Below are 15,165 nucleotides of genomic sequence, written 5' to 3' on the forward strand. Positions count from 1 at the left end.
GTGGGTATGTAAATTAGGCACGCCCCCAGCTAGCATGGTGTTAAGCACATGCTTTGTCTATCTGTTGAGTCTGTCCAGAATGAGAATAAATGCTCGGTGTATTTTGAGTGTACCCGGAAGTAGTGCATGCTGGGATGTGTAGTTCATCATGTTAGTGCACAGATTTCAAGAAACAAGAGCATGCAGGGATATGTAGTTATTCTACGTATGCAAATATTCAAAGAGAGGAGAGCATGCTGGTAGATGCTTTAATTAAGATTTATTGTTAATTTAAATTTAGTGAGTAAAAATAATTGCCATTATTGAAGGTAATTGACGTGTGGTTTTATATTATTATGCATATTTTTTTTAATTCTTTATTTTTGTCGTGCACATAAAACAGTACAAGCATGTCTTGCCACAACAGCAACAGCACACATAAGATTTACACAGAATTTAAAACAGTGTGGCTGTGGGTATGCACATTTTATATATTTTGTAGGACATCACACTTTAGTGTTAGTCAGAAAGGAGGCTAGTAGGCTTATGTTAGGCTTGGTGTCTGACTGTGTGTGGTATAACAGAATATTAACGAGACAGGCTAGAAATTAGGTAGTTCCCTGTGTAACATGCTGAACAGGGAGAGGGTAGTCTGCGGAGGACAGCATGGGAGTGTACCCAAGGTCGTTTGCCCGGCGGCACTGCCTAAATTAACATTACTAGTAAGCTTTAAATATAAGAAGAGGGTCTACCTGTATAGCAGGAGATAATAAAATAAAATTAAAAAAAATAACCACTGGGTTGCTTGCCATTTCAATATGTGGGTACCGCAAGCATTGTATGCGTGTTGTGTGTGTCTTTGGGGGCTGCCTAGCCGATGCCAAGAGATGGGAGGCTGCAGATACATAACAGCCAGAGTCTGTTTAGCCCCGTGTGGGTGCCCTCCCAGTCACAGGTACCGCTGCACTCTCGTGTTGTTCTGCTCGGGCTCCGGTACAGATCATCACCAGGCACGTGGCTTCTGGGTCTCTGCGGTGCATGTGGCCGACCCCTCTGAGCGGGAACCCTCAAATGGCGCGATCTGCGCATGGAGCTACTGTGCCAACCAGAGTGCCGTCTTCTGATGCTACCATGGAGTGGCTTGTTGGGCTGTCGGCGTTGCCGCTTTGGTGGTCTGCCCGGAGGCAACTTCTTCCCTGTCTGGACTCTGCGTGAGGTGCGCTTCAGGTGCTTCCTTTGATCTCTGCAGCCCGTAGGCCTGAGCTGAGCCTGAACGTGTGGATCCCTGGGTAAGGTATATGCTTGTCTCCTTGCCATCTTGGCCCAGAATTGGGCACAGATTCTGTCAAATGCTATCAGCCATGGCTCTGCATCCATAGGCACCTGGCGGGGAGCTTGTGTGGGGGTATCCACTTGGAAGGCAGTCATCTTGCCTGGCAGGCTGCAGTCACCGGCGTTGCTGGTGCTTGTTAAAGTCCACTAGAGTGAATCAGAGGGTTCTCCAGTGGGGACCGGGATAACCCCCACCAGTCCTGGGGGGGAGGGGGGAAGGGAGGATCAAAAGCAGTATTGTGGGGTCCCACGGGTAGCTGAAGAACGAGGAGAGCGGCCGCCTCTCCCCCTCTCTGTCACGAGTAGGCCTCAAATCTCTGAATCCAGTTATCTGTGTAATAGTCGCTTGTGTGGTATCCAGAAGGCCACCGGGACTCCCTCTGCTTAGATCATGCCCAGCTGACCTGGTATTTTGCCTTGAATTAGACAGTTTCGTTGATTAATCGGTGCCAAATGCAGGAGCCAGCACGACACACGTCTGGTCCGCTCGGCAACCAGACTCCGCCCCCTTATTATGCATATTTTAATGTTTTACTTGTGTGGGTTCACAGGCAAATTTTGGACACAGAAGTATCTCCAGAGCAAATACTGAAAATATATGAAATTCTTTTTTAATGACTTTACTTTGTCTCTGGCAATTATTGACAGTGTCTTAGGAAAGTGAAATTATAGGTATGATCACACGGATGAAAGAATGATACTATTAAACAAATATTTAGTTGCATATTTATATTTGATTTATTTTGCACTAAGATTTAATTGATAATGTAACCATTTCAATGAGATGCTTTGTTTCACTTGTTACTTAAATCTGACATTTTACCACTTATTGTAGCCTGACATTACTCAGGCCTCAAAAAATTGAGTGAAACTCATGGTTGTTCCTCTCCACGGAAATCTTTAGTAAAAGGCGAAAGATTTATTCGGTCTGAAGAGAAACCAGAGTATGCCAAATGGCAACCGGAGTAGCAGAGCGGGTTCACAAATGTCCTCTTAAGCATATAGAGAAAATCCTTAATCATTTAGAGAGAAGGTAGCTTGGAGAATCCGGTATGATTAATTATTAAATGAACACACATCATAGTATGTATTAAAAGCTTATCATTATTTTAACAAGTACATAAAAATGGGCATTATTTTTTGCAAAGCATTGTGGGTATGTAAATTAGGCACGCCCCCAGCTAGCATGGTGTTAAACACATGCTTTGTCTATCTGTTGAGTCTGTCCGATTCCAGAATGAGAAAAAATGCTCGGTATATTTTGAGTGTACCCGAAAGTAGTGCATGCTGGGATGTGTAGTTCATCGTAGTGCACAGAATTCAAGAAACAAGAGCATGCAGGGATATGTAGTTATTTAACGTATGCAAATATTCAAAGAGAGGAGAGCATGCTGGTAGATGCTTTAATTAAGATTTAATGTTAATTTAAATTCAGTGAGTAAAAATAATTGCCATTATTGAAGGTAATTGACGTGTGGTTTTATATTATTATGCATATTTTAATGTTTTACTTGTGTGGGTTCACAGGCAAATTTTGGACACAGAATTATCTCCAGAACAAATACTGAAAATATTTGAAATTCTTTTTTAATGACTTTACTTTGTCTCTGGCAATTATTGACAGTGTCTTAGGAAAGTGAAATTATAGGCATGATGACACGGATGAAAGAATGATACTATTAAACAAATATTTAGTCGCATATTTATATTTGATTTATTTTGCACTAAGATTTAATTGATAATGTAATCATTTCAATGGATGCTCTGTTTCACTTGTTACTTAAATCTGACATTTTACCACTTAATGTAGCCTGACATTACTCAGGCCTCAAAAAATTGAGTGAAACTCATGGTTGTTCCTCTCCACGGAAATCTTTAGTAAAAGGCGAAAGATTTATTCGGTCTGAAGAGAAACCAGAGTATGCCAAATGCCTACCGGAGTAGCAGAGCGGGTTCACAAATGTCCTCTTAAGCATATAGAGAGAATCCTTAAGCATTTAGAGAGAAGGTAGCTTGGAGAATCCGGTATGATTAATTATTAAATGAACACACATCATAATATGTATTAAAAGCTTATCATTATTTTAACAAGTACATAAAAATGGCCATTATTTTTTGCAATGCAATATGGGTATGTAAATTAGGCACGCCCCCAGCTCGCAAAACAGTTGCATGCTTTGTCTAACTGTTGAGCCCTGCAGCTGTTAACCATGTGAGTGCTGGGGTTGCGCTTTGTCTAAACCCTCAAAACTACATTTACTGTTTATAACTAAGAAACAAATTATTATTATTATTATTATTGCCATTTATATAGCGCCAACAGATTCCGTAGAGCTTTACAATATTATAAGAGGGGGGATTTACCTATAAAGAGGACAATTACAAGAAAACTTACAAGAACCATAGGTTGAAGATGACCCTACTCAAACGAGCTTACAGTCTATAGGAGGTGGGGTGTAAAACACAATAGGACATATTACTTTATGTACTGTTGGGCCATTTGCAAGAACTGACATTTAACAACTAACACAATTTGCATAATCATTGTTACAAGAACTGGACAAACTGGAAGGGGGCTTTCTGGTGTATCTCCCGAACCAGGAGGCTCTTAGACTGTACTTTAACTTTTGACACCAGCCTTCGGAGTTGGGGATGCCTATACCTTACTCTGGCTTTCTCCAATAGGGTTTCTCAATCCCTCTTTATATGGTTGGGCATAGGGTTATTTATTGAAACTAATCTTGCACTACTTGATTATTGGGCTCAGAGCATGGAGGGGACATGTGCCGGCTGACAAATACGTAGGGACTAGCTATTTGGCTAATTGTTAGACTATAATAGGGACCAATCGGCACCTTCCCTGTTGCCCAAGATTTATATATTTTTTTGACTCCTAGATTCATACTATAGCCTGGGGAATCACTCTACATGAAAATAGGAAACTATAATATCTTGTAGAATTTCAGCTACTATGTTGCAATTTCCTACAGGACTTTATACGGCTATTGAGTGACATCTAGTGGTGGATTAGCAACATTGTATCCACGTATTTGTATCGGATTCTTTTTGGATAGTTTACTTATCCTTTCATGTTTCTATTACACATGTAGTGTCCCTTCCAGGAAGAACCAGACCATATCATTTTATACTACAGTTACTATCTTTATTTATTCTACTATTATTATCACTATTTGTTAGACATGTGCAATTCGTTTCGGTCCGAATGTGAATTTGGACAAAATTCGGGCTATTCGGATAAGGGGGTGGGTGGGGGCCCCCTATATTAGAAGCTAGTCTGTTCCAGAGCTCATGAAGAAAGCTAAAAATAGAAGAAAAGATATTGGAAGACCAAGACAAAGAAAGGATAAAATGAAGGGAAGGCGAGTGAGCAGACATAAGGGACAAGAATCTCATTTTAGAAAGATGTACTTAAGATGTGACAAATAATGGCCATTATCTTGTCCATACACATATCGCCTTTACACTTTAGAGACCTTTCGGCCGTAGAAGGCAATGATATATTCAGAACAGCAAAAGATTTGTTCTAATTACTATAATGGTCTCTTTTATTAAACAATTATTTAACCTGACGCAGGTCAGGCCTCAAAAAATTGAGTGAAACTCATGGTTGTTCCTCTCCACGGAAATCTTTAGTAAAAGGCGAAAGATTTATTCGGTCTGAAGAGAAACCAGAGTATGCAACCAAAAAGTCACAGTAGCACATCAGTTTCAGACATGTGCTTCTAAACATATGGAGAGCAATACTACAATAAACTGCAACATGGAGAATCCAGTATAATTATTACCGCCTTAAGGACACATGACGGATATATTCCGTCATGATTCCCTTTTATTCCAGAAGTTGTGTCCTTAAAAGGGGTTAAATAAAAAACATACCGTGTACGGTATTGCCTCTTAAAAACTGTTATTAATTTAGTAGCTAATTGAACATGGCCATCATGCCTTGCAATGCATTGTGGGTATGTAAATTAGGCACGTACCCAGCTGACATGCTGTTGACTGCATGCTTTGTCTAACTGTTGAGCCCTGCAGCTGTTAACCATGTGATTGCTGGGGTCGTACTTTGTCCACACATCCCTCAAAACTACATTTCCTGTTTGTAGACTGCATTGCTTGTTTTCCAAAAAAGTTCAAAGAGGCTATTAATTTCAAGAGTGCTTTCGTAATACTACACAAATGTAATATGCGCCTATCTACTATTGCACCCTCCCTTTATTTTTTTGTACACTACACCCCAGTACCCCAATAAAAGAAAGAATGACAAAAAAAAAACTTAGCATTATTTGAATACGTAAATAAAAATGGCCATTTTGTTTTGCAAAGCATTGTGGGTATGTAAATTAGGTACGCCCCGAGCTGATATGCTGTTACATGAATTCTTTGAGCAACTGTTGCGTCCTGCAGCTGTTAACCATGTGAACGCCAGTGTCGTCCTTTGTCCACACTTTCCTCAACACTACATTTCCAGGTTGTACCTGCAATGTTTAAGCTTGCTCTAGCAAATACAAAGCTTGGTATAGTAAATAAAACACAACACCGATTATGGGTATAAGATAAAGCTGCAGACAATTTATTAAAATAATTATCCTGCAAAACCAGTAATAAAATAGGTGCGTTAACGCGGACAATGATCCAAAACATATTAAAACTAAAACATATGGTTTAAGGCTAGTGCTGACATGCACTTGTTAATACACCCCTCCCAAGCCGGTTTAGTCAGTAAATAGCAATACCCCTTAATTGACCCTACCTGCGCCACCAGTCGGTACCAATCCTGCCAGACCCTCTCATACGCCTTCCATGTAGCAGGAGATAGCGAAGACCTCACCCATCCTGCAAGCATGACGTCCTAAGCTTCCACATCACTTCCAGACAGGGCAGGCCCTCCGGTGATGCCTGCCTGAACCGCTCCCACGGAAAACGAGAGAGAGAGTCTGCAATTCGTTTCGGTCCGAATGTGAATTTGGACAAAATTCGGGCTATTCGGATAAGGGGGTGGGTGGGGGCCCCCTATATTAGAAGCTAGTCTATTCCAGAGCTCATGAAGAAAGCTAAAAATAGAAGAAAAGACATTGGAAGACCAAGACAAAGAAAGGATAAAAAGAAGGGAAGGCGAGTGAGCAGACATAAGGGACAAGAATCTCATTTTAGAAAGATGTACTTAAGATGTGACAAATAATGACCATTATCTTGTCCATACACATATCGCCTTTACACTTTAGAGACCTTTCGGCCGTAGAAGGCAATGACATATTCAGAACAGCAAAAGATTTGTTCTAATTACTATAATGGTCTCTTTTATTAAACAATTATTTAACCTGACACAGGTCAGGCCTCAAAAAATTGAATGAAACTCATGGTTGTTCCTCTCCACGGAAATCTTTAGTAAAAGGCGAAAGATTTATTCGGTCTGAAGAGAAACCAGAGCATGCAACCAAAAAGTCACGGTAGCACATCAGTTTCAGACATGTGCTTCTAAACATATGGAGAGCAATACTACAATAAACTGCAACATGGAGAATCCAGTATAATTATTACCGCCTTAAGGACACATGGCGGATATATTCCGTCATGATTCCCTTTTATGCCAGAAGTTGTGTCCTTAAGGGATTAAATAAAAAACATACCGTATTGCCTCTGAAAAACTGTTATTAATTTAGTAGCTAATTGAACATGGCCATCATGCCTTGCAATGCATTGTGGGTATGTAAATTAGGCACGTACCCAGCTGACATGCTGTTGACTGCATGCTTTGTCTAACTGTTGAGCCCTGCAGCTGTTAACCATGTGATTGCTGGGGTCGTACTTTGTCCACACATCCCTCAAAACTACATTTCCTGTTTGTAGACTGCATTGCTTGTTTTCCAAAAAAGTTCAAAGAGGCTATTAATTTCAAGAGTGCTTTCGTAATACTACACAAATGTAATATGCGCCTATCTACTATTGCACCCTCCCTTTATTTTTTTGTACACTACACCCCAGTGCCCCAATAAAAGAAAGAATGACAAAAAAAAAGACTTATCATTATTTGAATACGTAAATAAAAATGGCCATTTTGTTTTGCAAAGCATTGTGGGTATGTAAATTAGGTACGCCCCGAGCTGATATGCTGTTACATGAATTCTTTGAGCAACTGTTGCGTCCTGCAGCTGTTAACCATGTGAACGCCAGTGTCGTCCTTTGTCCACACTTTCCTCAACACTACATTTCCAGGTTGTACCTGCAATGTTTAAGCTTGCTCTAGCAAATACAAAGCTTGGTATAGTAAATAAAACACAACACCGATTATGGGTATAAGATAAAGCTGCAGACAATTTATTAAAATAATTATCCTGCAAAACCAGTAATAAAATAGGTGCGTTAACGCGGACAATGATCCAAAACATATTAAAACTAAAACATATGGTTTAAGGCTAGTGCTGACATGCACTTGTTAATACATCCCTCCTGAGCCAGATTAGTCAGTAAATAGCAATACCCCTTAATTGACCCTACCTGCGCCACCAGTCGGTACCAATCCTGCCAGACCCTCTCATACGCCTTCCATGTAGCAGGAGATAGCGAAGACCTCACCCATCCTGCAAGCATGACATCCTAAGCTTCCACATCACTTCCAGACAGGGCAGGCCCTCCGGTGCTGCCTGCCTGAACCGCTCCCACGGAAAACGAGAGAGAGAGTCTGCAATTGCATTAAGGTAACCAGGGACATGCTGCACCCGGAAAGAGACATTTAACTCCATACACAAGTGAACAAAGCCCCACAGAAAACTCACCACCGGCCTTGAAGCTGCTGAAAGACAGTTCCGAGTGCACAACTGCTAGATTATCCGTGAAGAAGACCACCTGTGGATTACGTATTTGCTAGCCCCACAAGGTCAGCACCACTACCAAAGGACACGGCTCAAAGAAGGCCTGAACTTTCCTTTTTGGGACTACACCTAAGTGGGAAATACATAAACCCTCAAGTGGAATTTATAAGAAGGGGCCCGCCAACCTCCATAAACGTACTTCTTTGGCCAACTTTGTGCGAACCCGCCTCTGGAAAAGTTACGACCGACTTCAGATTGTGCAAGGACAAATGTGTGACAGTGAGAGGAAACACTGTAAAACCATTGGCTTAAAAAACCCTGAAGAGCCGCCCATGCTGGCGAAACGCGCTTCGGGGTACACTCGCACTCTCGGACTGCCATATGTGAACATCATTTGACTCATGATCCATAGAGGGCTGACAGGAAGGATTTCACTTCACCTTACCAGGCTAGATTCAGTGTTATGTGCACTATAGTAATAGCATATTACCAACGATCTTACTATAGAATTCTATGCACTATAGGCATGCACATAGTATAGATAGTTTAAGTGTATTATTCTACTCAGGTGCCCTTGAAGGCTCAGATTAGGGTTTTTCCCGCTCAGACCGATCAGTCCAACTCCTCCCAGACGGCAACTATCTATATAGAACCTTATGCTGAACAAGCTGACAACTTGTGCATTGTCTCTGCCAGTAACAGGTACTAGCAACAATACTGTGGCTTTAGACAGCACAGTATTTGCAGTGACAAGTGGGCTGCATGAGACATACATTCAGAGGTGCTAAATGTTCTTCACTAACGTGTAGCTGCATGAGACACATATTTTTCATTCTCTGCTAGCATTAGCAACACCTGTTACATAACAACACTGTGGCTTTAGACAGCACAGTATTGTATCCTTGCACTCACAAAGCTCCCTTCTAAGGGAGTCTGCATCATTTTTTGACCAACTCGCCTTTTTGCTGCACGAGACACATATTCACAGGTCTCTATCAGCAGCAGAAAGATTTATCTCTGTGTGCTTAATCATTTCACTACAGTGAAGCTGTCTCTGCCAGCAAGAGCAACAATTCTCTCTTTTTATAAAGCACGTTGCAACATAGTTGCTTTAGACAACATTGTGCTTTATTTTGCACCTATTAAGGTACCTCTGTTTAAGGGAGTCTGTACAATTCCCACTCACTTCCTCATTATGACTGATTTTAAATGATAGTTCTTAAAAGTTAATTTTTAAAGCAGTTTTCAGTACACTTTGGTCTGGGCAAAGCTTGTTTCCTTTTTTTGTCGCTTACATATAGGGTTGGTGCCCATCCTGCTCAGAGACCAGACATTATTTTCCTCTCCCAGCTCTCCTTTTAGTTCCTGTACATGGGAGTACTCATGAGACATTGCTGAATACAAATATGTGTATTTTACTGCAATAAAAGCTAACAGTATTATGATATTCACAGTTAAAATGCCATGCAGAACTAAAAAAATATAACATTTCTTAAACTTTGTTTTAGATTTTATTCATATTAAATAGTTCCAGATAGAAATATTTGATGTGAAATGAAAGCCCTGCTTCTCCTGAAAAAAAATATCTATAATAAGTGTGGGTGCACTTAATATGAAAAAGGTGAATTATGGTTGAACAGACACATAGTCAAATTCCAGGTTTTGCTTTGATCAGAACTTGTACAATTGTCTCTGTCCTTAAACGACCACTATAGTCACCCAGACCACTTCAGCTCAATGAAGTGGTCTGGGTCCCAGGTCCCACAGATTTTAACCCTGCAGCTGTAAACTGATATGTTTACACTAGGGTTAGTCCAGCCTCTAGTAGCTGTCTCACTGACAGCCGCTAGAGACGCTTCTGCGCTTCTCACTGTGAAAATCAAGACGCTGGACGTCCAGAGGAAAGCATTAAGAAAATGCTTTCCTATGGGCGCTTTGAATGCATGGGCGGCTCCTGCCGCGCATGCTCATTCAGCGCTGACGTCAGGAGGAGGAGGAGAGTTTCCCAGCACCGAGGGAGCCCGGCACTGGAGAAAGGCGAGTGTTTAATCACTTCAACGGGAGTGGGATCCTGAGGGTGGGGGGAACCTAAAGACCCTATAGCGCTAAGAAACCAAGTTTCCTGGCACTGCAGGACCCTCTAGTGCCCCTTTCCCTCCCATTACAAGTTGCTGAAGGGTTTAAAACCTTCATTACCTTACCGGTGTCTAAAAGCAAGGTTCCCCATGATTCTCTGGCTATTTGAAAGTTTTGCCTTGGAGATGATAACCAAAACTTAGCTGGCCCGTACGGGGATCGAACCCGCGACCTTGGCGTTATTAGCACCACGCTCTAACCAACTGAGCTAACCGGCCACGATAGTCATGGTACTGACAGCTATGTCTACAGGAGCCAACTGAATGGGCCCTCGAGGAGTGATCAATCCCAGTTAGAGAAAGAAGCCTACATACCCAACAAGCCACTGTCGCTGTAGATGCCAGGTAGTGCAGGTGGTGTATTACCAAACTCTATAAATTATTATGTACGCATACACATATAAACTCTGGTCCGTCTACTTTAACAAATATTTATTCAGAGACAAAACAACAACAACATGCAAATAATGACACACAATCTAACTAACTATACCAACAACAGCAACAACAACCTAACTAACAATAACAACTAAATCTTATAAAATCACCAGATCCCACTCACAGTTCACCATGATAAAAATTAGCCCATGTCTGCTTAAGGGTCTGCTTAGTAGCACAGCCAAGAAGGAACAGAAAGGAATGGGGATAGGGGGGAGTGGTTATCTCTTTCCTGACCTGTAAAGGTATTGAATTACCATATCAAAGGTAAAGCTTATCCCACTGTGAGAAAGGCATACATGAGCTTGGTCACATGACCCCTGGTCACCATATTAGTTTGATGACAGAATGTCACCACATTCCCTCACTTTTTTTTCTCTTATGTTGAGCACATTTAAAAGTGAGAGAAAGAATATAGTCAAACAGGGGTTGCATCACCGCACATTCCCCCAATTTCTATTGTTTTCAGTTGTTCCGTTTTTAAATTAACTACTGCCCTAGTGGGTTGGTAAGAACCCTGGTAGTTGTTCATTAATATTATATGGTAATGTGTTCATGTGAAGTAAAGTAAAATCCAGACACAATCAACCCCATACAGTAATTATCACTAGTTTATGACACAATATGATGTTTAGTTTAGCCTGGGACTGGAATCTGAAGACTGTGACTGATCTGTGTGCTTGATAGCTGTGATTTTAGAATGAATTCTCCTTGAATATTGTCTTAGCCAATCCATTACAAAGCTTGAGGTTTGTTTGTTTAATGGCACATGCAAGTTCATGAGTGTAGGGGAAACTCATTCTGTGACCACCTTGAAATGACACAAATTCCTGCTTCTTGCTGTTACTTTATCCTCATTCTGGGCTGTGTTAATAGTTTGACTTGGTAATCTCAGCACTTCTTCATCTGTATAGTATCCATTTTCAGGATAATAGTTTGACGTGTAATCCCAGCACCTCTTCATCTGAATAGTAATCATTTTCATGATAATAGTTTGTCTTGGTAATCCCAGCACTTCTTCATCTGTATAGTAAACTGTGACAGGACATGTCAGTTACCTTCACCTCTCTGGGCCTTCCAATTAAAATGTTCTTTGAATCAAACACAGACAATGAAAAATGTACAACAGTAATCAGCGTATTGTCTTGTGTCAAAGGCTTAACTAGTTTTGTCTAATAAAATCTATTTGGTTGTGGTGTCTTAAGGCTATGTTTACATTTTAGATGTAGGTAAAAGACCCACAAATGTCTCCTGAAATTTTGATTAATTTAGACATTTACTCCACACCTGATGGAGAGTTGAACACAAAACCATATTAGTTATTTTATAATTTACTGGTGAATACATGCAATAATCACAAAATGTACATAGTTTTAACTGAAAATTACAATACATGAATGTGAGTGGGAAAGATGTAAGGGTGAAAAATGTATTCGCAATTGAACATAGGTGCAAATTCTCATACCCACAACTATTTAATCCCCTGCGTATAGCCAAATAGAACAAATAGCATACATTGTCACTTTATTCTTTATGCCATCTTCACTCAAGGCAATCTAATTTCCCTATATTCTTAATGACAAAAAGCAAAAAAAAAAAAAAAAAAAAAAGCATCAAAGATGGAGAGAGAGAAGAAAAAAAAAATAGACTGAATGCTACCATGACACAGTTTGGCAGCGTGCAATCTATAGATCAATCAAAAATCAACTTGAGGCTATATTTGTTGGGAACCAAATAAAAAAAAATGCTTTTAATGTTTTTACGGTTGTAAACAGAAAGTTACACTATCACATCTCTCCAGTGTGATCAAATATAAGCCTCACGTTGGCCACAATTCACTTAAACTATGATTTTTGAAATTATTAATCCAGCATCAAAAAAAAAAAAACAACAAAAAAAAAAACATAGCTGGCAGTGCAGGCGTGCTAAACTAATAAAAACAAAAAATATTTGGAATTTGGCCCACCTGACTGTAATTAATGAATTTAGAGGCTTATCCTTAATATGAAAATATATATATATATGTATAACAATACATACTAAGGTCCTCTTTAAACTGGAGTGTTACGAGATAATGGTGAGACAGATAAAATATAGAAACAAAAGAAAACAAACATACATACATACAGATGTAGAGGACAACAAACATTATGGGAGTTATTAATTACTGGGGAACCCCAATTGATCAGTATTTCCCTCCCTCATCTGTTCCCTAAGTGCTTTCATGTCTGCCTCCAATCTCTCAGTCTGTCTCTTTAGGTCCCAGTAGTCTCTATTCCCTTCTTTATTCCTCCAATTATCCCAATTCCGTCTATTAGTCTGATGCTCATCCCATCTATGGTTCCTTCTCCAATTATTCTCCCAATAACTGTTCCTGTTGTTTCTCTGTTTTTCTTGCCAACTGTGATTTTTGCAGTTATTCTCTCTCCTTTTTAGCCTCTCCCATGTATTATTATTATTCCAATTATTATTGATTACCTTAGGCCCCTCCCATCTATTTTTCCAATTATCTCCCATTACATTGCTTCTTTTAGCACTGTCCCTATTCCTATGGTCCCTCTGTGGATCTCTCCATCTTTTGTCAAAGTCCTGTTTTGGTCCAGTTCTCATTATCCCTCTTGTTCGGGTACATCCCACCTCTGGCTTCTCCATTTACCATCTAAATCTCTACCAGAGTCAACCTTGAATGTTCTTATGGCTGAAACGGAGAAGGCCTGTTCTGAGGAAGGATGCTTAATCCACCAATTGTCAGCTCTAGTTAGTACAATCTCTAAGTCTGCTGGTGTTGGATCAAAAAGCCTGACAAATTCTTGACACTCCCAGGGAAGGGCTTCCATTACTTTAGCAATGTGTTCTGGTGAGCCCAAGACCAGAGGCTGTTGAGGTTGGCGTAGCGTATACCAGAACAATATCCTTTGAGCTACCTCTCTAGGACCATCTGCTGGCCTCATCATAATATTAGCTATTTCTTTCTCTATGCTGACTAGATAGAAATTTGTTGCAGCAATTCTTCCTGCCTGATCAGACACACTGTTATTAAATCCAAATAGTCTGCTAGCCAAAGGACCCATAGCATATTCTAACAGTTCTGTCCATTCTTCTAAGTTAAGACCTCCTCTTTTTGCTCTATTTGCTCCCCTCATAAACCAATGTGTAAAGGTGTTAAAGTCGTCAGTTGGCATACTTCCCCACCATTTCTGGAAATTATCTTTGTCTGTGATTGACATAGTCCTTGTCTGTCTAGAGAAGCTAGTAGGCATTTCTCTTACATTAAAATGTTCAGTTATTATTATAGGGGCTTGTGGGACACCATTTACAATTGGCACATTTCCCTTGTGTTTTGTTCCCAGCACTGGTTCTTTACTTTCAGATATATAATACGACTGGTCTGGGCATACTCTAGGAATCTCCTTATCCCATTTATTTCTGTTTTCTTTAATTTTCATTTTATATTCCATGACTAGGTCTTGGAGTTCAGTGATCTTAGCACTATATGCATCTCTCTGTTGTTCTATTTCCTTTAATTCCTTCTCCAACCCCTCGATCATTTTGTTTGTTCTTAGGGCAGCTATTTTAAAACAATCTCTTTTATCAAGAGCATCTTCCATTTTATTAGTGGTTACTAAATTAGCTTGCTGCAATTCGACTACCATGCTTGCCAAACCCCTTATTGTAGCAACAACCAAGCTTTTCCTTTTCTTAATATGGCACTTTTTATTAGCAACAATCTGTGTCAAAACATCCATGAAACCTTCATATTTTCCACAATTGGGGCCTGCTGGTTCTGGAAGCTCATATGGTCCATCATGTTTGTCAATGTCATTCTTGAAGTACTCTAGTACGTCTACAGAAAAATACTTAGTACCCAGAAATGACATTTTAAAACTGAGCTCTTTAATCGAAATAGACTAGCAGACTAAAAAAAAAAAAAAAACAACAACAAGCTTTTAACAATGGCATTAATTTAAAAAAACAACTGAAACTGGCTCCAAAGAGATTGGACCATTTGAAAAACTTAATTACATTAACCTATTCAAACAAACTCTTGTCTTTTAAGAAAAAAACGTCACAGTCTCAATACGAGAAATGCCCACAGATAGCAAAACACAAAACCACCCTGTTTGTTTAAGGGGAGGGGGTGGGGGGTTTACAAATAAACAGAATGATTTAAAAGGAAGATATGGGAACTGAAAAATACCTGACTGTAACTTCAGCACAATGATCATTCCCAACCATATAAAAATCTAGGCACCTTTACTTCATAATATTTACCTCAAATACAAACTTTTCATTTTCTATTAAACACACTCCAGTGTAAAAATGGAAATGGTAACCTGGCTAAACAATAGCCACCACACTGTATTAGCCCCAATACCTTTATCATGTAAACACAATGCTCCTACCCAGAATTCAATGGTTCAAACAGACAAAAGAGAACCAACAAAAAAAAA

At 39.9% G+C, this 15,165-nt stretch overlaps 5 non-coding genes across 5 annotated transcripts; all 5 read right to left on the reverse strand.

Moving 5' to 3' along the window:
- Window positions 1-2,144: 2,144 nt before the first annotated feature.
- Window positions 2,145-2,259, reverse strand: LOC134603799 (U5 spliceosomal RNA). The gene has a single exon (XR_010090544.1). It is a non-coding gene; the product is annotated as a U5 spliceosomal RNA (small nuclear RNA).
- Window positions 2,260-3,119: 860 nt separating this feature from the next.
- Window positions 3,120-3,234, reverse strand: LOC134603800 (U5 spliceosomal RNA). The gene has a single exon (XR_010090545.1). It is a non-coding gene; the product is annotated as a U5 spliceosomal RNA (small nuclear RNA).
- A 1,660-nt stretch (window positions 3,235-4,894) lies between these two features.
- Window positions 4,895-5,009, reverse strand: LOC134603844 (U5 spliceosomal RNA). Its single transcript, XR_010090586.1, has one exon. It is a non-coding gene; the product is annotated as a U5 spliceosomal RNA (small nuclear RNA).
- A 1,638-nt stretch (window positions 5,010-6,647) lies between these two features.
- Window positions 6,648-6,762, reverse strand: LOC134603861 (U5 spliceosomal RNA). Its single transcript, XR_010090602.1, has one exon. It is a non-coding gene; the product is annotated as a U5 spliceosomal RNA (small nuclear RNA).
- Window positions 6,763-10,421: 3,659 nt separating this feature from the next.
- On the reverse strand, window positions 10,422-10,495 carry TRNAI-AAU (transfer RNA isoleucine (anticodon AAU)). The gene has a single exon. It is a non-coding gene; the product is annotated as a tRNA-Ile (tRNA).
- Window positions 10,496-15,165: the final 4,670 nt, after the last annotated feature.

Source organism: Pelobates fuscus, chromosome 3, assembly GCF_036172605.1.
Source record: "Pelobates fuscus isolate aPelFus1 chromosome 3, aPelFus1.pri, whole genome shotgun sequence".
Lineage (NCBI taxonomy): Eukaryota > Metazoa > Chordata > Amphibia > Anura > Pelobatidae > Pelobates > Pelobates fuscus.